The sequence below is a fragment of the Pantherophis guttatus genome, chromosome 5, assembly GCF_059756535.1.
Source record: "Pantherophis guttatus breed Tessera chromosome 5, ASM5975653v1, whole genome shotgun sequence".
NCBI lineage: Eukaryota > Metazoa > Chordata > Lepidosauria > Squamata > Colubridae > Pantherophis > Pantherophis guttatus.
In genome coordinates, this window is record NC_142067.1 from 54,308,553 (window position 1) to 54,331,056 (window position 22,504).

A 22,504-nucleotide genomic window follows, 5' to 3' on the forward strand; every position below is an offset into this window, starting at 1 on the left:
AGGCCTTGTTTATTTGTTTTGGTTTTGGGCCATAACACAGAAAAACAGAAATATAAAATACAATAAATATAAAATGAACATAAAAGCATAAATATACTAAAGTGCAAAATCATGTAGTACTATAAATTTATAATAATAAAATAAAAATATCTCTCAAAATTAAACTATTTGAACTTTAAATCTGAGGATCAGTGTTTTATCTCTGATATCCTCACAAAATTCAGCTACTTTTATGAATAATTCAACTTCTAGTTTGAAAAGTTAAAAGGAAGTGAGTGCTATATTAGACACTAAAAACATTAAAAAGTGGGGCAATTAGCAAAGAACAAATAAGCTAACACACAAACTTTAAAACCACAGAATTTGCATTGTATAACATTTTCTTGTATTTTTGGTAGATCATTGCAGAGGGCAAAGCACTGCATCTAACTAATCAATATCCTCTATTATGTGCAGGAATTGTTGTTAGAAAGATATTTAACTATTTTAAGCAAGCAATTTATTATTTTCAGGTGTAATAGTTTGGAACCAAAGACACATCTGTTCGGTGTCACTGTTACAGTCTTATTTTAATGCTTGTCATAGCACAATTCAGCCTGATGAAAAACAGTAGGAACTCAGTTTTGATGGGAAATACCCACATTTTAGAAAGAAGACCGCAGGGCAGAAGTTTTTAAAGGATGATGATTAACTGTAGATGTTACACAGTTGGTCCTTGAGGTATATGGACTTGGAACAGATGACTGGAATATAGGCTACAGCTGGAAACTGAATGATTGTAGAGGTCAAATAAGAAAAGAAGGGAGGCAAGAATAAATATAGGAAGAAGACAAGAAGGAGGACTGGCAAAGATGATTAAAATTGGATGGGTGCAGGATGGCTGCAGAAAAAAACCATGTGATTGGATTAGACTTTGGATAATGGTGAAAGGAAGATGGAGCAAGGTGGAGCAGGCAGGTGGCAGAAGGAAGTTTAAAGAAAAAGACATATAGGAGTTATTACTGAATGAAGCAAATTCAGACATGGTCATCAAGCAATTCCTTTGTATTTTATGTTTGGAATTTCCCCAGCAGAACTTCTACCCATTAGTACTTACCCTACCTTCAGAGGCTATAAAGGATAAATCCATAGCCTTTCCCTATGATAATCCTTCTGGTATTGGAAGACTGCTATCATGTCTCCATTAGCTTTCCCTTTTTAAGCATCCTAAATTCCTTTAATTGTTATTCATAGACTTTAGTAATCACACATTTCAATTTTGCACTTTTCCCTGAAAAATTTTCCATTTCCTTAGCATTCTTTTTGCCTATGATGACCAGAACTGAACACAATAGCATAGAGCTATCATTTTCCTTGCCCTTTATACCTCTCTTGATATTGTCTGGGATGCAGAGCTATTTTGGCAATTGCAGCACATTGCTGGCTCATACATCATCGGTAACAGTAACAGAGTTGGAAGGGACCTTGGAGGTCATCTAGTCCAACCCCCCTGTTCAGACAGGCGATCTATACGAGGGATTCGAACTACCGACCTTTTTGATCAGCAAGCTGAGCCTCCTAGGATGCCCAGATACTTCTCCAAGTCAAATTGCTGAAGCCAATATAACTTATTTTGTAGTCGTGCATCTGATTTTTCTTACCTAAGTCCAGGATATTACAGTTATTGCCATTGGATTACTTATTATTGATAGGGCTCAATATTCAAATCTACCAAGATTCCTTTTGAACCTTCAGCCTGGCTTCTGAGCTTTATCAATTCATTCAGCTGTATGTCATCTTTGGATCTGGTGTGTACCCTTTCTACTGCCTTGTTTAAGTCATTTATGAAAATGCTGAAGAGACCAGACAAAACCCTGAGGTGCTTGCTTACCAACTTCCATATAGACTTAGATCCATTAAAGACAACTATTGAGTACATTTGTTTAATCAATTTAATATTTTATGTGGTTTTGTATATTCTATTGGCTATATTATAAACCACTGTAAATTGCTGGGAGTATTGTAGTTTTTAAATAAACAAGTACATAAATAAGAACATATATAAAAACATATACTTTTATCCCTAAATGGAAGTATGGAAACTGATATGAATCATTCAGCACTGAAGGACTAAATAAGCTCACATCAGTTTATATAACGGCTTTATGAGGTTTCTTATTAACTCATAATAAGCCTGAAGTACTTAAAGGAATCAATTAGCTATAAATATTTTTTTAAAATAATCTGTGATACACAATAGTGTATAGCTTATACTTAACTTTCCTTTTTTAATTTTTCTTTTTTTCATTACAATTTTCAAGATATTTATGTATTCATATAATTAATACAGCATGCAAGCCTGACTTAATCCACTTCCAATCAAATTATCATGGAATATGAAATTAGTATAGATTGTGTCTACAGAATTTCCACAGGCTATTAAAGAAATTATCTGATTTTGAAAAAGGCCAATCTGGAAGGATTATTCTTGCCCAATCTATGCTGACTTCTGGCAGTTATGTTATTATTCTTTTCAGGGAGTTTACAGCCTGATCTCTTTATGATTAGGTCTACAAATTTCCCAGGTACTAATATTTGATTCACTTGTCCCCTAGATACTTCTTTCTCCTATTTTTGATCTGACGTGGAAAAAGTGTTAGCTATATTATCAGCAAATTCAAAATGCTGTGTATCTGGTCCCAGCAAACTAAAATCACTCAGAATAAATGTATATTCCCTTTCCATATTTCTTATCAGTCTCAACCTTCAATCCTGTCCTTTTATCCTGTTTTTGGAACTCATAGCTTCCTTGTTAAAAAAAAAATTAGAACTAAACCAAATGCTGAGTTGTTCTCTCCTTTCTTTGTTACTAGCTAGCCTTTTGTTAAATATTATATAACTGGCAAGAGTGAATCTATTTCTGTGTGGTTTGCCTCGTTATGAATCATGAGGCCCAGAACAAAAGTTAACAATGCTATAACATTTGAAATGCAGAAGGACATGGTTATATTCCTATTTGAATATCTTATATATATACAGCTAAGGCCTGGATAATAGTCCATATTCCATATTGGCCACCAGGTCTCTTCTTCTTCCTTTCTTTCTGTAATATTTGGGGTCTTCTCACTTGATTTTGGCAAACAGAGTAACAGAGAAGGCAGGATGGTATTGGAAGTACCAGTGTTTTCATTTTTATGAAAATATATTGTTTTCATGTATAGACAATATTTATGATTTATTTTTATTATCACTGAAGAGAGGACCAATTAATCTTTCTAGTTTATTGAATGTAAAGAAGATAAAATTTAAATTTGGAACTCATTCACTACAACTTTTGCACAAATATGTGCTGAACAGGGATTGGTGATTTTTCTGCCCCAAACTGCAAGACAAGCTGCCATCAATGACTATATAAAACATTTTCTGGGCTGGTGCTTATAAAGTCAAGCAGTTCATTGTACGGACCTCACTGAATCAGCAGTATAATTATTGCTGACTACTGAATTCTCCAAGGAAAAAATGTTGAGTTCAGGCATTTTTTAAAGAACCTCATGAACCTGTCACACACAAAAAATCTAATTTCACTTATCAATTTTATTTCAGCAAAATATCTGACTGCACATACCTGAATGAAAAACCTGCAAAGCTGGTTTTGCCAATGGGCCAGGGAAATCCAGAATGGGATGGAGCCCATCAAGTGATGGTTTGTTTGTTTGTTGATTGTTGTCACCAAGGAGGTGGGGGGGGTGTATTTTTTTAATTGTTTGTATATTGGGTTTTTATTTTTGTAAGCTCCTCAGAGTCACTGAAAGTGAGTGGGAGGCTATATAAATTCAATCAATCAATTTATAAGAGAACAACTTTCTTAAACCTTTTGTTTAATTGAAATTATAAATATTTGATTATCTCCTGTATATCATCTAGAAATTTCTAAAGAACCAAAAATATATAATTCTATCCATGCAAAATACTGTGTTTCACTCTTGCAAATCTCATTTTCTTAATCTGATCTTTTTCCAGAAATGTTCACTAAAATAGAATGTATCATTCTAGCAATAATTTTCACCAGTACTTTTTAAAATAAAGAAAATATTTTTTCTTTATTTATTTATTTTCTTTCTTTCTTTCTTTATTTTGTCGCATTTCTATGGCACCCAACTCCCAAGGGACTCTTTTTCCTCCTTTTGCAACCATTTATTAGCCCTGTTGCTGCATCTTATTAAATATGACACTCTGCTGGCCTTCTATAAATTTAAATAAGTAAAGTTCCCCTGGAAAGAAGCAGCTGGTTGAATTTGGCCTGTTTCAATACTTTTGACTTGAGGCCCTGGAGAGATCCAGATCCTTAAGGTAAAGTGTTTTACTGAGGCCCATTGTTTACTCTAGCAAAAGCTGCATTAGCCTTGAGAGTGGCAATATTAAAGGTAGTGAATACAAAAATAATAAAATCCTTTGCAAGAACAAACTCCCATTTCCCTTTGACTTTAGAGGAAGGAATTTATGACACCATGGCTTCAGTCTTACTCTCATTTCAATTGAAGAGGCTGAAGATGGCAGTAGTGGCAGCAGGGTGTATGTGAAAATGGGATGCTCTGCTGCTGCCATATCCTGCCACCCATCCTGCTCACTGCTGCCACCATCCCTGGTCTCTTTAGCCTGGAGGTTGGTGGCAGTGGCAGCAAGAAGTGTGAAAATGGGAACCCCTCAGCCGCTGCTTTGCACTCTGCCCATCTGCTTGTTCGCCCACTCACAGCGAGTTGTCCCCATGTGATCTGACCGCATGGAGTTGTTCTGTAGTGACTTCGCAGCAGTGAGTTGGCAGAGGTGACTTGACAGTGGAAAGCTGGCAATGATAACCTGGCCATGCTGAGTTGGCTGCACCAAATTGTCCTAGATCCTTTTTGTACTACCCAGAGTCATGTTGCTATAATGGAGAGACATATAAGTATCCTAAATAAATTTTATACCAGATTATCAAGGTAAATTTATGCTGCTATTTATCAGTGGGCTACTTACTTACTCCAAGTATAGAGATAATCTTAATGAAAGAGGGCAAGTCTCATTAAGAGAAAATAAATGACACTTCAATCCTGGAAAGTGAAAAGATGCGAGAAAAACATTCACAAAAATATTGATTCTATTTGGTATAAGAAGGGGCAGGGGAAGAAACTGATAGCGTTCCAAGATTCTTATAAGGAAACATTTCTGAATCTTTGACATGCACATATTCTTAAAAAGCTGTCTGAAACTGAATCCAAAGAATTATATAATTTAGCCAAAAAAGATTGGGCATCAGTTAAATGGCAACTGTCAGCCCATTAAAGTAGACCAAGTTAGGAAATACAAAGCAAGGATTCAGGATTCAGAAAGGATTTGCTTTGTATTTCCTAACCTGGTCTACTTTAATGGGCTGACAGTTGCCACTTAACTGATGCCCAATCTTTTTTGGCTAAGTTACATAATTCTTTGGATTCAGTTTCAGACAGTTTTTTAAGAGTACAGTATGTGCATGTCAAATGTAGTATCTACAAACAAACTGTGTTACCCTAGGAAAAGACATGGTTGCTTTAAAGAGTTGCAGATAGGATACTCTATTTGTGCTTCCACACATTCCAAAGCACCTTTTTGGAGTCAAATCCATGTTACACAGTCCTAAATGGGATTTGTCCCTAGAAGCATAAAAGGATCAAAACCAGTTATTTGGCTAAAGTAATTGAAAAGGAATTCTTTGTAATGTCATTTTTTTTAACTATATGAATTCAACCAGAGATTTAAAATGTGATTTGACTCTGGGAACTGAAAGACTTCTCAAACAGATCATCAAACTACGTGTTTATCAGCCCTTGAATAGACATGAAAAATTAACTGGAGCCAGTATGAGTCTGTACAAACAAATCATAGCAGGCTAACCTTATTTCCTTTGGTAAATTTATTAGATGAGTGGATCATAGAACTACCATAAACCCAGTAAACCTGGACTCCAGCAAAGCCTTTGACAGAATGCCTCATAATATTTTTCATAAAATGCTAAAATATGGGCTAGATGATTCTGCTATTAGTTGGACTCACAGTTGGCTGAATGACCTCACAAACTGCTCATTCCTTCCGTCTGGAAGAAAGCTTCAAATAGCATACAACAGGTCTTGTATTCAATATTTTAATCAATGACTTGCATGTTAGAATTGAGGGGATAGTTATAAAATGTGCAAATGAAAACTTGAGGAGTAGATAACATGAAGATAAATAAATATTTTTAAAAGATTTAGATAGGCTTGGGCAGTGGGCTAAATCAATAGGCTGGAATTTAATAAGAAAAATGATCTGAGTAGAAAAATGTAAGTAGACCTGGATGGGCAGTAGTCCCTGTGAAAGGGGTCTGAGTATCCTTGTCAATCATGTATTAGAAAGAAACCAGCAGTGCAATACAAACACTAAAAAAGCAAATGCTATCTTGGGATGCATTAACAGAAATATTGTTCCCTAGAAGTGGTTGTTCTATTGTACTCTGTCCTAGTCAGACACAATTTACAATTCGCCTGTCCAGTTCTGGACATTGGAGTTCAAAAAAGATTATGACAAATTGAAGTAAATTCAGAGGATGTTTATTAAATTGACGAAGAGTCTGGAACTAAACCTTATGAAGTAGGGTTAAAGGATATGGCTATAGTTAGCCTATAGACAAGATGACTGAAGGAAGTACAATACCATCTTCAAATATCTGAAGGGCTGGGCTTATTGCTCATTACTCTAGAGAACAAGAACAGAATAAATGGATTAAAAATATAAAGAAGGCTATTAAGCAGGATATCTTTCTGGTTATATAAGCCATCAGTCAATGGGCCAGACTGCTACATGACTTTTCTTTCACTGGAGATTTTCAAATGGAGGCTGAATGGTTATCCATCAGAGATGCTCTAGTGAATTCTGCATTGAGAAGGGGACTGGATTAGAAGAGCTCCAAGGTCTTTTTCTTATTCTCTGAAGCTCATAGAATACTGTCTTGGGATTCTTAAATTGCTGGCAAACTGCTTGGAAAGGATATTTTGTTTAATGTGCTGTCAGAAAAGAATAATAGAATTATATATATATGTTATTCTTAAACAAATTAGAATGTGGTTATTTTGTGGTGGTATGTAGACAAAGGCGAGCAATAATCTATCTTTTTCAATAGTAGCCTACATAAAGTTGTAAAAATGAATCCTATTTGAGTAGAACAAAATTCCTCTGACTAAGCTGATACATACTCATTTAATTTAAAATAGCACTGCAAGGCAAGCTTTGCTAAATTTCTGCTGGTTGGAAGGACTGACAAGGAATTCTGGAGGGCAACATTTGAGAAAGACTGATACAGAACATCTCTTTTCTTATTGGAATTCAGGGAAAACTAGGCAAATCTCCAACAGAATGGAGATATAAGCTGAAGATTGCTATTCATGAGTAAGTGGTCTGTTACAAATATCCTTTTTTGTTATTCCAGGATTTCCTAATTGCTTTCTTCTTTTGCTTCTTTATGCTCAGTACTTATAAATATTTCTTACTGTGGATTAATGATATTGATGCTAAACATCATAGCATGTTTTACTTACAACAATAATTAATGTGATGTGTGTGTGTGTGTATGTATATTCATATTAATTAGTAATGATACACACACACACACACACACACACACACACACACACATACAGTATATATATCTATCTTCTTAATTTGGTTGCCCACCCAAACAGAACACACGCCCATCCAATCAGAGCACAGCCAAGCCCCCATCCAATCAGAGCACAGCCAAGCCCCCAACCAATCAGAACACACCTCCACCCAATCAAAACACAGCCAAGCTCCCACCAATAAGTTCACACCCCCACTGGCAGTTAAAAGGAGGAAACAGTTGCGATCACACATTGCTCCTAGAAGCACGAAGCCGAAAACACCAGCCTGAAGATGATGAATGAGACTTCGTCGAAACGTCGCCAAGACACTTCCAATTTTACGCGGGAGAAAACCCGAATAACCAAAGACATGTGTGTGTGTGTATATATATATATATATATATATATATATATATATATATATATATATTTTCCTTTTTCGTAGGCTTTTATGTGCATATTCTTTCTAGCCAGGTTTTACCTACGTAAACTTAGTTGTTCTACAGCCCTAGGTTCTGTGAAATCTCATTCACAAGTTTCTGGGCCTTTTTTCTGCTGACAAACTGCAACTCTGTGTTGCTCTCTGGGAGACTCAGATAGCTATTTCTGCCTCTTAAGGCGTCTTCGGTGAGCCACACCCACTTCTCAGATATCCTCCCTGTAAAGGTACAATGTATCTTTTTTCCTTTTTCGTAGGCTTTTATGTGCATATTCTTTCTAGCCAGGTTTTAGCAGTTTGTCAGCAGAAAAAAGGCCCAGAAACTTGTGAATGAGATTTCACAGAACCTAGGGCTGTAGAACAACTAAGTTTACGTAGGTAAAACCTGGCTAGAAAGAATATGCACATAAAAGCCTACGAAAAAGGAAAAAAGATACATTGTACCTTTACAGGGAGGATATCTGAGAAGTGGGTGTGGCTCACCGAAGACGCCTTAAGAGGCAGAAATAGCTATCTGAGTCTCCCAGAGAGCAACACAGAGTTGCAGTTTGTCAGCAGAAAAAAGGCCCAGAAACTTGTGAATGAGATTTCACAGAACCTAGGGCTGTAGAACAACTAAGTTTACGTAGGTAAAACCTGGCATCCAGATGCTCCCTAGTTTGGCAGCTAGCCTCAAAATTAATACCAGTCCTACTGGAAATACTGCCAGTTTCTCAGATGTATCCAACTCCACTGCTATTCATTTATCTCCCTCCTACTGATGAAATGGTAGGGCTAAGGATGAGTCAAGAAGGATCAAAGAATTTGAGGATACAAATGTGGACACCTTCCAAAGTCTTTTCTTCAGCTGATGGTCTATGACTATTTTCAGAGGAAATCAGTTCTTTGAGCTTAGTTCCTGACTGGTCCTATTGCCTTTTACTTCATTGGGGACAGAGTCCAGTGAGCAGACAGCACTGATTTGGATGGATGTGGGATCTGCTATGCTATAAGTCTGCTTCCTAAAATGGCAGGATGCTTAAGAACTGACACTAGTCCAGTACAAAGCTTTTTATTATTGATTAGATTTATTATGGCCACCCATAATAAGTCTCTAGGAAGTTTATACCGTCAAAACATACAATTAAAGTAGTTAAAAACATGACCGCAGAATATATTGCCCAGACTAAAAAGCAAGCATAATAATATGTTATTCTATCTAAGAATTAGCATTTCCTGTGCTGGCTTGATTTCTGTGTCATTCAGTTTTAGTTTTATAAAGGCAGCCCTAGGTACATTATTTCTGACAGGGAATAACATATAATTGTTTAAATGGAAGAGTTACAGCTTATGCACCATTCAAGATCTTCAGGGTATCTAAAATTATCACTGCTGCCAGCATACTGACCTCTTACATTCATGTGCTCATTTATCTTTCCTGCTGAGAGTGTTAGTAAGTCTATCAATTAGTACTGAACTGATAGTTCTTCAATGCTGACACCTGCCTGTCAGAATCTACAAATTCATTGTGGACATAGAAGGGAGTTAGATTATAATTGCCTGTAATTTTGCTGCTGGATGCTATAAACAATGTTTCTTCTTCAGGATTGATCCCATACTTTAATACTACAGTGCTTTTAATTCTTTTAAGTACCAAATGACTCTTATATTACTGGGTTTCATTAATTCTCAACGTAGCAATTACCTCTAAATTTGTGTTTTATGCATATAGGGACAATATTTGCAAAATAGCTTCAACATGATAAAATAAACTCTATACTTACAAGAATTATATTCTGATGGCCATATCACACTAAAGCACAATTTCTGAAAAAAAGTGTAATAATATTTTTTAATCCTTCAACAACATTATTATCCTTTTAAAATAGTGTATCATTTAATTTTCCTTAATAAGCATGGCATTCTCTTATTCAAATGTCCCTTTTCCAATGAACTATGCAGAGTTCATTGTAATTTCTTAACAATGTAAGATTGAAGAAGAGTGATGCTGGAATAGATTAGAAATCTATCCAGTCCAGATTCCTGCTTTTACCAAGTGTCAAATCCTCTATCCGTAGGGTACAGACTCACCTCAACCCTAATTCAGATAAGAAAGAAGCATCTAATTCCAGGGATCTCTTCATACTCTCTTGGACATTTTCCCTGCCTGAGGGCATTGCTCTCTCATTAGCCATAAAATCTGAGGTATGGTTTACATGTAGCATCTCTTATATCATACTCACTCATTTGTTCAGGAGCATATGATTGAAGGAGCCACTGTTTTGACCTACAGGATCACAGCAGGGATGGAAAAATAGTTTTAGCAATGTTTTTAAGGCTCAGGTAGAGGGCATGCTGTCACTAAAAACACCCTTTTCCCACTTTGCTAAAGGAACATTGTGGAACTGGCCATGGTCCTGATCACTGCTAGTCTGAACTGGCCATGATTAAACCCTTAATAAAATCCTTTACAAGGAACTGATTACTCTTGGTTTCTATGGAAATGAACTTTGTGCTTTTGTATGATCCAGATTCTGCTTCTTAGAAGGTCAGAACCTGAAGATGAAACTGAAATTATTTGGCCACTTAATGAGAAAGAAGGACTCACTGGAGAAGAGCCTAATGCTGGGAAAGATTGAGGGCAAAAGAAGAAGGGGATGACAGAGAATGAGGTGGCTGGATGGAGTCACTGAAGCAGTAGGTGTGAGCTTAAATAGACTCAAGAGGATGGTAGAGGACAGGAAGGAACGTTGTCCATGGGGTCGCAATGGGTCAGACAGGACTTCGCAACTAACAACAACAATCCAGATTCTATTCATGTTCTTTGTCAATTATCAAGTCTTTTTTTATAGCCATCTAATTTGATGACCACCATCAAAATGGATTAGACAGAATTACAACAGTAATGGGTGCACCTCTGAAGACCTGAAAGGCCTGGTTGTGGACAGATCATCCAAGGGGGAAAAATTCTATCTAAGTGGTTGCTAAGAATCACTGCCTACTTGATGGTACATCAACTCCCAAATTGATGATACATAATCAATCAATCAATTTGATGACCATTTCCACATCTTTGAGATGCTCTCCTCCAATGGAACAACTTACTTACCCCCTGACAAGGTGATTGCTTAGTTCCACAGCCTCCTGTTAGTAACCCCCCCTCTTTCTTTTGGAAGACCTTTGGGGATTGATTGAGGATTATTAGTTTAATTTTATCATATTATGTTAGGAGAGATACTGGAAGTATATAGATAATAATAAATCAAATACAATACCGTGTTTCCCCAAAATAAGACCCTGTCTTACTTTTATTTTTTTTGAACCCTGAAATAAGCGCTTGGCCTTATTGCCATGTGCTCAAAAGCCCAATTGGGCTTATTATCAGGAGATGTCTTGTTTTGGGTGAAACAGGGTAATACAAATAGATTATTATGTTTGATTTATTAGTATCTGTACACTTTGTAGAGTACATCTGAGGCAATAGATTGCATAAATAAACAAATTGATAAACCAGTCAGTCTTGTAATAGCAGATCTCATAAGTTAATTAAAGGTAAAGGTTCTTCTCGCAAATATGTGCTAGTCATTCCTGACTCTAGGGGGCGGTGCTCATCTCTGTTTCAAAGCCAAAGAGCCAGCACTGTCCAAGGATGTCTCCATGGTCATGTGGCCAGCATGACTAAACACCAAAGGCACACGGAACCTTGTTACCTTCCCACCAAAGGTGGTCCCTACTTTTTCTACTTGCATTTTTTACGTGCTTTCGAACTGCTAGGTTGGCAGAAGCTGGGACAAGTAATGGGAGCTCACCCCATTACATGGCACTAGGGATTCGAACTGCTGAACTGCTGACCTTCTGATCAACAAGCTCAGCGACTTAGCCACTAAGCCACTGTGTCCCCATAAATTAATTATGCACTGGCAAAAAGGCACTTTATTTTGTTCTGCCTTCCAGTGAGTAATCTATTATTGTTTTGTATTTTATAATGGAAAAATTTAGAATTTATTTTGGCTAATTTTTGTCGCCAATGAAATCCAGCTTTATAAACCAAATGTATTCATATTATGAATGTGATTAAAATATGATTTTTTGGAAAAATAGCACGAAGTACACTAGAAATACTTTTCCAGTGGAATTATGTCCCTTCATATAGAGTGGAATTACCTTCCATAAATGAAGTATCCCTCAGAGAAGTTGCTTCACCCAATGTTCAAATATATCTGTGCTGCCTTGCATCACTGTTTATTTAGCAAGGTTTCCTGACTCACTGGTTGCTCCTGTTGCTTGAAGGAGAAAACCTGCCTCTGATTCTATATCTGGATTAAAAGCAGTGTATTAACAAATCTCTTAAATAATATAGGATAATAAAAATGATGTAGTGGTTTATACTAGAGACTTTGATTCTAGAATTGGTATTTTTTCCTTGGCTCTGTTCCTAGTCGTTAAATTGACAAACACATCAATCAATCAATTTGGTCAATGCCTCTAGCATTCAAGTATGACTAAATTAAGATGAAGTCATTAACGTTAGGGGTGAATTATTAAACAAAGATAAAAATGAGCACTTTACCTCCTACTTGCATCTGTATAGTTCTGTATTCTTAAGCATAAAAGGACTGTATAGTTATTCTTGTAATTGCTTAAAGAATGATGTTCCTTTATTTTCCTTCATGCTCTGTCATAAATAAATGTCACTTTCAGTGATTGAGAAGAAGGAGGTGCCAACCCACACCTTTTTATATTTGCTTTGTCAATATGAAATATATGGGTGATAAAAATCACACACTGAGTTTAAATATGATATGGAGGAAAAAACTATTCAAATAAACTGCACATCTTTTGAAAATGACTATTAAACAAGATATTGGTTTCCTTATCCAAAAATAAAAGCATTTGCACATTTCAATTTAATCTTCCTTCCTTCTTCCCTCCCTCCCTCCCTCCGCTTGTTAATCTGAATTGTACAAAAGTGGCTTCAGTGAGTAGCTATGTCAACAGTATTTCATTATTTAATTGGTACTGAAACATTCAGTCACCACTCCACATGATTTATCAGCCAAGCTCTGCTTGAAGCAAAACAATTATGTATAGTTCTATAGATGTATAGTCACAAACATTGTATGTTTAATGAGTCAAGGTTCTTTTCTTTGTTGTTTAGTAGCCTATGTAAAGCTCATTTCACTTATACTTTATAAGTAGGGAATTGAAACTGACTGAGTGCTCTTAAGCAGGGATATAAACCACCTGGCCCAGGATATGTACAGGCGAAACTCAGTCTGTAGTGGCGCAGAATGGTGAACAGGGTTTGCTGCTGAATCTCCACAGAGTAGCATAAGTGTGATTTCAGTGGAAGCAGGAGATGGGGGGGGGGGGTTGATGGTGTCAGAATGTTCTTTCACCCACACATCCCTCCCACTAGATTTTTAATTTTGTTTTTCTCTCGGTGGGGCTGTATGCCAAGAAGGAGGCCTGGGGAGAAACAGCTTTAACATAGTGTGAATAGGGAACACAACAGGTATTCCATTATCCAGTCCAAGATGTAGTGCCCTGTATAATACTTTCCTCTTGGCCAGATTAAACATCTCTTTGTAAACATTGTAACTGCAGAGATATGAAAGCAATGGAAAAAAGTGTTTTTTCCTTGTACATGTTATATACAAATCTGTGAGGGGAATAAATCTGGAATTTGATGTGTTGGAAATATTGTTCTTTCTGTGTTTTAAAAGGTTGTGGAATTTGCATTATTTTTTAATTAGCCTCTCTCTCTCTGAATTAATGTCTAATTCGACATTTGCTTCCATTTATGCCACCTGTCAATTTATTTGCCATTCTATCCTTTCTGCCACCAATAATCTCTTATTTTTGAGAAAGGAATCCAGGTAATTAGCGTGGCAAAAGCATACTTGAAGTTGACTAGATACTTGAGGATGCAGGGAATTGCCTGAGAAGAATGGCATATGGAGCTGGCAGGGATTACATCTTTTTCTCATTCTCTCCCTGTTTCTGAAGGAGCAACAGCTTCCAAAATTGAAGGATTTATAAAGAGCATTCTCTAAGTGATTCTGCCTAAGAATAGATTTTCAATTCATCCATTGGCTTCCTGCTTATAATAACTCAGTAGGATTTTTATTTCAACAGGATTTTAGGAAGATTCCTGAAATGCATTGAATATTTTTGTTTTAATTGTTTCACCTTTCCCTTTTAAAATTTTTATTATTTGAAAAAAAGAAAATGAAGAACTTACATGAAAATGCATCATTCTTTAAATTATTTGTTTATGGTTATATTGTACTCTGCTTCTAATTATATTGCTCTGAATTAGTTTGTCTATCTAAAAAAAGAGGTAAAAATAGAGAGAAAATTACATATATCTAATAGTATCTGTAGGCCAAATTTCTTAACCAATTTCCAGTCAAGATCTTGGTGATAGCTATCTCTATAATTTCAGTATGTATAATTATGTTCCTATATTCAAGCATTATTATTTTTCTTGTCATGGGAAAAACAAACAACTGCTTGTCATCTCAGATTACAGTCACAGTTTTGAATTTAAACAGAGTTAAAGAAAAGAATTATTTACCAAGTATAACAACAGGAAAATTTATAAAACTTTACAGGGAAAAGAAAATGTTTGACAAATTCTTAAAAAAGGACTAAAGTTTGCTTTTCTGAGTGAATAAAATGTTGTGCTTAGTAACAAAGAATATAGTTGGCTTCTGTACTATATGTTTAATTGGGTCATGCAAAGGATGCAGTGTGCTGCTGTAAAGTACCTGGGGGCAAGTTGGCTTTAGCTACAATCTCTGCAGCTAAAGTACTGCAAATTTCCCAAAACAACTGTGATACCTAAACAGGGTTGAGAACCCTCTTTAGCTTTTCTGAAACAGAGATCAGGTCCTGGAGTGGCCTTCAAAAATGGGACTTCATTAGCCACTTGCTCAGCATTTTACTTTTCATCTGCTCCCCAGTTATTTTAATGTATGTATGTATTGGAAAGGAGCTAGAAAGAATAACAGAACAATAGAGTTGGAAGGGTCCTTGCTTGGAGGTCTTTTAGTCCCTCCCCCTTCTCAGGCAGTAAACCTTGTACCATTTAGGCAAATGGCTGTCCAATCTCTTCTTAAAAAGAGAATGGGGAGTGGGATAACTGTTCCCAAATCTGTTGGGTTTGGCCACTAATAAGTTTTTTATTTGGATGTTAATTAGCCGATGAAATAGCTGAATAGGCTAATGATGTTCCAGTGGCTAATCAATATGGCTGCTGTTATAATTGGCAAGACTTCCAGTTATCCAGTTTTACTAAGGATGAACTTCTTAATTAGTGTCTTCGAGTTCATTTCTGATTTTTTTCACAAGCTATTTTAAAGTTGTTGAATACTTTTTATAGTAATCACAACATACCTGGATGTCTAAACCATGCCAATATTGATTTTACTTATCTCACCCACAAATACTTAAATGTACCCTCTTCTCCCTACCCCAACCCCAGTTAAAAGCTGGGAATGCATTTTTGTTTAATTCAGTAATATATTCTCTTTCATAATGTTTGCAATATATGTAGCTTAGTGAAACCAGGGGGATTTTTTCCTATGATTTCAACATGCTTTTGACAGAATCATCAACTAGCTGTGCCTTCATTATTGCTTAGCCTGTGTAATTGGAAATGGAATAATATAAAATGTCACTAGAGGTTATTACAAACCTGATTTTTTTTCCTGTATAACATCTGTTATACATAAGACTCAAATTGTCATTACCATTAACTGGGCAAAATGGTGCCTTATACTGGTAGGCCAACAATTTTCCATAAACAGGCTAGTGTAGAATGCATCCAAGAAAGGCCTGAATATTCTTTATTGCTTTATATGCCCCTTTTCTGGCACAGAAATATGCACTTGTATTCCATCTTTGTTCAGGAACTCAAGGCTCATACATAGTGCTCCATCCCCCTATATTTATTTATAACAACCCTGTGAGATAGATTGGGCTGAAAGTTACCCAGCAAGCTGCTGTGGCTAAATCTCTCAGGTATCAAGTACATTAGCCACTGCGTTTTAGTCCTTGCCCATCCTGTTTCATTTTTCAACTGCTCCCTGAGTGTAGACTGGCCCCTCCTTTGGCCACCAGAGACCAGGTAAACCCACTTCAGATCTCAGTTTAATAATAGGACATGATCCTATTATTAAACTGTCTCTTCCTATACTTCCTACAATTCGAAGGAGAAGCCAGAAGGGTTTCCAAACTGTTTTGTCAGGCCCATAGAACCAGGAATGACATATAGAATTACTTCTGAGTAGTTCTTCATTGTTCTCTTTTAGCAAACTCTTGACAGGCTAAACCAACTATCTGCATAAGTATTAGATATACTTTGTAGCTGTTAGAAGGATCCACCTTTACTTCTTCCTGCCTATCAGACATTCCAAGCTCTGCTGTCTGTTTACCCTCTGAGAAAGAGGGCCTCCTTTCTGTGACTCCAGACTACATTCCATCACATGTTGTGAGAATGGCAACATAGTGGTTAAAAATATTAAATTAAATCCAATTAAATTAAAAATTAAAATAAAATAAAATACCATCAGCATAATTAGGCTGTTTAGAAAGTGGGGGGGGGGATGGGGATGTCATAGTCAAGAGATGACACCAAATGTTGTAGAGATGTGGCAAGGAGGAGGAGAGATGAAGAAACAGAGGATAAAAGGGCTGCATGTCTCCAGAATCAGAAGAAAAGGTGCAGAATAAGGAGACAATAAAATATGAAGGAGGAAAGGGAAGATCAACTAGAGAATATAGGGCAAACACTAATTACTGTGAGAATTCCTCAATACAACAATACCCGCCTTTAGTAATAGAAAGAGCGAGGCAAAATGTACAACTTGTACAATGTAATATTTTTTGCTAATTTTGGTTTCATGGCCAAAGTCTGCCCTCACTTCTTGCCCGTATTTCTTGTAGAAACTACCAATTTCTGCTGTATGAAGAGAAAGACGAATTTGAAGCTTCTATCTAATGAACTTAATTTTTATAACAATGATCAACATATTGCAAATGAGTTCAGGAAAAACATGAGAATAAAGAAATCCTTCCAATGGGGAATGGTAGATTCTGTGATTATTCAAGAGCAAATCCTAAATGAATTGGAATTAGGATTCCACAATGATGGAATTCAAAATGAGATGGTAGGTAGGTAGGGAGGGAGGGAGGGAGGGAGGTAAGAAGATAGGTAGGGAGGTAGGAAAGGAAAGAGAAAGAAGGAGGAAGGGAAGGAAGGAAGGTAGAGGAAGGAAAAATGAAGGAATGAAGGAACGAAGGGAGGGAGGGAGGGAAAGCAAGGGAAAGCAAGGGAAGGAAGGAAGGAAGGAAGGAAGGAAGGAGGGAGGGAGGGAGGGAAGATTTCTTATGCTTCCTGCCAGTTTTCCAAGAAACTCAGTGAAGAACTTGGCAGGAAGTTGGAAGTCATTCCCACTTCCACAGTGAGTTTTTTTGCTCATCGCTGGCTATTCTGTTTTTGTTTAGGTAAGGAAATATTTCTGAAATGATAACCAGTGTAGGGCTTGTCTAACCCTTTTACAAAATTATTGATTTGTTTGTGTTGAGCTTCCACAAATTGCAATAGATTTTCTCTTCTCTTGTTTTAATATTCTCAGGGGAAGAACATGCCTGGCTAATTTTAGAATCTTTTCACACTCATAACCACATTGGGAATGATATACACATAGGAATTCATGATATATATTTTTGTGGAACAACATAATATCCATTTTCATGATCAATGGTCATGAATTGCTGAGGATCTTGAGATGTGTTGAACTACAGTTCCCAACAATTCTAGGCAGCATGACATTACAACTTCCATCATCCCCAGTAAGCATGCTGAGGGATCCTTCAGCTGGGAAATGTGGAAGATGCTTGAGGACAGTATCTGTCAGGCAGCGGTTCAGAGAATGCTGTTTAGATAGTTTGGAGTCTATTGAAATAAAGTTGCAGCCCTATTGAATTCAATTACAATCTTCATGTTTTTTTATTTGCCTCAGGGAGCAATATAGGGACCCAGCAATTGCAAGTAACGCAATGAGGTCTTGCAGTCTTTAACTGCAATCAAGAAATTGCATTGGCTGCTGATTTTATGTCCTTTATATTCACAGATTGCACACATACTCTTGTAATTTACTCATCAATATTTTTATTTTTAATCCAAATTAAACAGATTTGGGTTAACTTTGCTGCTTTTCTCAAATAGTTTTCAGTGCATTTTCAAAAATATCTGTTTTTTTAAAGAATACATCTTTAGAAGTTATGCTGAAAGATGAAGAATTAATAGAGCATAATTGAAAAGAATACTCTAAGGAAATAAGATTTAAATGGAAAAAAACATGCTTTCTTCTTGAAGCATGTTTTGTTTTCGTGGAATGGGACTCAGTTCATAGCAGAAGTCTCATACTTGAACAAATGGTGATGATGGTGGGAAATTATGCAAGGCAGCTACTGAAATACAATGAAATATAGAAATCAAAGGAATATGATTTCTGTTTAGAAGGCCTGTATGGAAGCAACATTGAAACAAATGATGGGAAAAGCAGTTGTTGTCTTGCTTCTCCCAAAAGTACTTTTGCCAAGGTCTGTGTAAGACAGTAATGTCAATCACTTTTTAAAAATATGGTGCAGTGCCACTAGATATTTGTATAGGCCAATATTTGAAAAATAAATACATATCAAAATATTCATTCTTTAATGCTTCACAACTCCAACATACAAATACCAACACAACTTTGTGTGTGTGTGTGTATGTATGTGTGTGTGCATCTGTTAAAGCTGGATATTAATTGTGCCAAAAAGCAAGGAGAAGAGTAGAACATGTTGGAAGATTGCTTGGAAGCAGTGATTCACTGCAGACACAATTTATTTCCCAGATCAGATTCAGACATAGCCCAGAAGACAGAGTAAGTTACCTGAGCTAGCAAATTCTACTTCTGATAAACTGAAAATCAAATGATAACTTTGAATTCCAGTATGGTGCAGGAATAAGTGTAAAGTGATTAACCAAATGTTTTGAAACTAAATGGCTTCTAAATAACATTGCCCATGTAAGGGTTAAAGTTCCTCTGTAGTTCATCTTAAATTTAATGTATATGAATTTATATGAAGTTTTCCAAATTTTTGTACAGCTAATCATTTTAGAAATATCTGTTAAGGGAAATGGAGGCAATAAATGGATGTAAAGAAAGAATGTATGTTTGTTTGGCTCATTGACATACCAGGATTGAGAATTTGATGGAGCTTTTTAAACTCAAAGCTCATGCCATGTTTTACTTCTTTCCCCTTCTCTCTTATTTAAAGAGCTTGACATATTAAAGACAATAGGCTTAAAACTACTGAATATAGTGGGACCAATTCATGAATAAATATACGGTATATAGGAGTGTCATGGAAGACTGAAATTCTTTTTCCATAACTATCCCAAAGGTGCTTTTTCAGGAGGCAACTGGACTTTCTTGCTTTTTCTTTTGAAGTTGTTTTGCTTCTCATCTAAGAAGCTTCTTCAGCTCTGACAGGATAGTGGGGAAAGGAAGGATTTATATTCCAGAACTAAGATCCATTATTATTAGGAACAAGTCTCTTACTTCTAGGTAAACCTTTATACCATTCAGCTAACATATCAGTATAGCTGCTGATATTCACCCCACAGATGAAACAGATGTTGGGAGGGCAGAATCTGATGCAATGCCGTCACTTCCTCTACCCTTATTTTGGATGCTTCATGTTCTTCCAATATGACATGGCCAGACAACAATCCCATTTTTTAGGGTGAAGCTACCTGAAATGGGCAGGATATTGCCATAGCTACCTGTATTCAAATGCCATGGTAGAGAGCAATATCATTGCTAGTGTGCTGGGTGAATGTTTCTTGACCCCAGTTTGGATGGGGAAACCCCCCCCAATAAAACAGCTTTCCCCAGTGTGATATATTGGAACTATTATCCCCCAAATTCCCTACTAACAGTTTAAAGTTTCTTGGTTCAGACCAAAATATAAGAATCAGCATTTTTTTTCTATGCAAAGCAAAAACAAACAGGAAGGGCATTTTTATTAGTATAAGAAGGCTAGGACAATTTCACTCATTGTAAAGTAATGTAGCCAGCATCTTGTAGGTTTGATATCCTGACATTTTGAAGATATTTTTCCTAGTTAATACTAAAATGTCAGGATATCAAATCTACAAGATGCTGGCTATATTACTTTATAATGAGTGAAGGTGTCTCAGCCTTCTTATACTAATAAAAGTGTCCTTCCTGTTTGTCTCTATCGCACTGGAACTAACACTTCAATTGGCTCTTAAGCCTATGCATACCGTTTCCACACATGGTTGGCTAGTTATATAATTGTGCAGCAGCACAGCATGTAAAGGAAAGAACCAGGAAGCAGCTGAACAAGGCAATGCAGCCAAATTCTAACAAACAAAAAGCCACAAAGAGTTTCAGCTAGGAATGCAGCAAAACACAAAAGCCTTGAAACAGTACAGTAATTCCCCAGGCTCTGCAGAGATCGGACTGGTTTTCTGCAGTTCCAAAGAATAGTAGCTAGTGGATAGATTTTCGATGAACATGATCTTAACATTAAATCCAATGCTTGATTATTAGGGTTGGTTACTACTGATTGTCACTGGGGTTCTTAAGTAAAAGATGGACAGCCATCTGTGGACAATATTCTAGCCCAATGACCTGCAACTAGCAGGAATTAAACTGGGGAGTTAATAAGAAATTCTTCAACTCTAGAATAAATAATAACAGTAACTTTAATATTTTTAATAATAGTAAACACAAATGTTCTTCATTCATATGGATACCATAATCTTGTATTCCAAAGAACTCTGAATTAGCTTAAAGAAATACACAACAGTAGTTTTTTTTTAAAAAAATTCTGGATTCAGACCCAGGTTCTTTCTTTAAAACCCTGGATTATCCAATAAAATTAATGAAAGTAGGACAAAACAAAAAAAAAAGCATTTCTTTATACAATGAATAATTTAATCTATAGAATTTGCTGATACTTTGGAATTCTAAAAATTTACCAAGGTTGAAGTTAAACAGCATCTATTCTAGTGCTATATATTCACAAAAAGATCACTAGAAATCTGCATTTTCAGAAACTTTTTGAGGAGATGCAGGTAAGTGACAGAATCTATGCTTTGCATGCAGAAGCTCCTATATTCTAGGAACTTCTTCTCTTCTCTAGCTAAAAAACATCTTGGGCGGCAAAAGTTCTTGACTAAGACTTTAAAAAACTGCTGCCATATAGCAGCATTTGACTAGATCAGGGGTCGGCAACCCTAAACACTCAAAGAGTCATTTGGACCCGTTTCCCACAGAAAAGAAAATACCGGGAGCCAAAAAACCTTTTGACATCTAAAATGAAGATAATGTACCATATTTCATTTTTTACTTTTATGCTATGTATAAAAAACTATGGTGTGTGGCATTTATGTAATCAATGAACTGCTACAGAGAAACAATTTTTTATTTTTGCATGCAACAAAAACATTTTGAACTCTGAAAAAAAATGAGTCGAAAAGCTCAATAAATTGCATGCTGGTGGGTGTCACACATTGGTGGTTGCGATCCATGTTTTGAGTGACAGGGAGCCGCAGCAGAAGGATGAAAGAGCCACATGCGGCTCCAGAGCCGCGGGTTGCAGATCCCTGGACTAGATAGATCACTTTAGAGCATCATGCAGCCTGATTTTCAAATACAATACAAGGGTGCATGGCAGTGTAGTATAATGCATATGCTTTATAATAAGCATTGCAAAGAAATTGATGGTTCAGGTGGATTGCCCTCATCTCCCATAATGGACTATCTGACATTACCTGGCTTCCTCTGCTTGAAAAGCAACATGAATTTCATGCTGATGATGTCAACATTTCTTCATTGCAACAGAGGAAGTTCCCGAGGTTGTGGCTTAGCTTCACTAATGGCTTAAATTTCAAAGTAGCCATGTGAGCCTTCCAAAGGACCATGAGAATGCTTCACTAATGCCAATACAATACGTTTGCAAAGCACTCTTTCAAATGCTTTTGACAGCCTTCTTTCAACATAAAAAGTAAATTGTTCTTCAATTCAGGCTCAATTCTTGGTGGCTTCATGGACACATCTGTGCAGCTGTCAAAAGTATGAAACCAATTTGCCATTGCCATCTTTCAGGATCTTTTTTCTCTGTCTTCTCAATCAACCTAATTTTTTTCTGTCTTCTCAATTCTCAATATGGTATTCTTCAATCCAAATGCTAACTTGATTTGACCTCTCCAGTCATATGAAATAAACATAAACTCATACAATTTGTATATTATCTTCCTGAATGGATAATATAAATGGCAATATTCACGATTTTGGGTTTTCCATATTAATTAGTGTTCTTTCATTTCATAGGTTATTTCACTTGTAAATAGCTGTAGCACTGCTGAGCA

At 36.3% G+C, this 22,504-nt stretch overlaps 1 protein-coding gene across 2 annotated transcripts in view; it reads right to left on the reverse strand.

The window, feature by feature from the left end:
* The window catches only part of KCNJ6 (potassium inwardly rectifying channel subfamily J member 6), a 109,125-nt gene that overhangs the window by 77,908 nt on the left and 8,713 nt on the right, over positions 1 to 22,504 (reverse strand). The gene's annotated exons all lie outside the window — the stretch shown is intronic.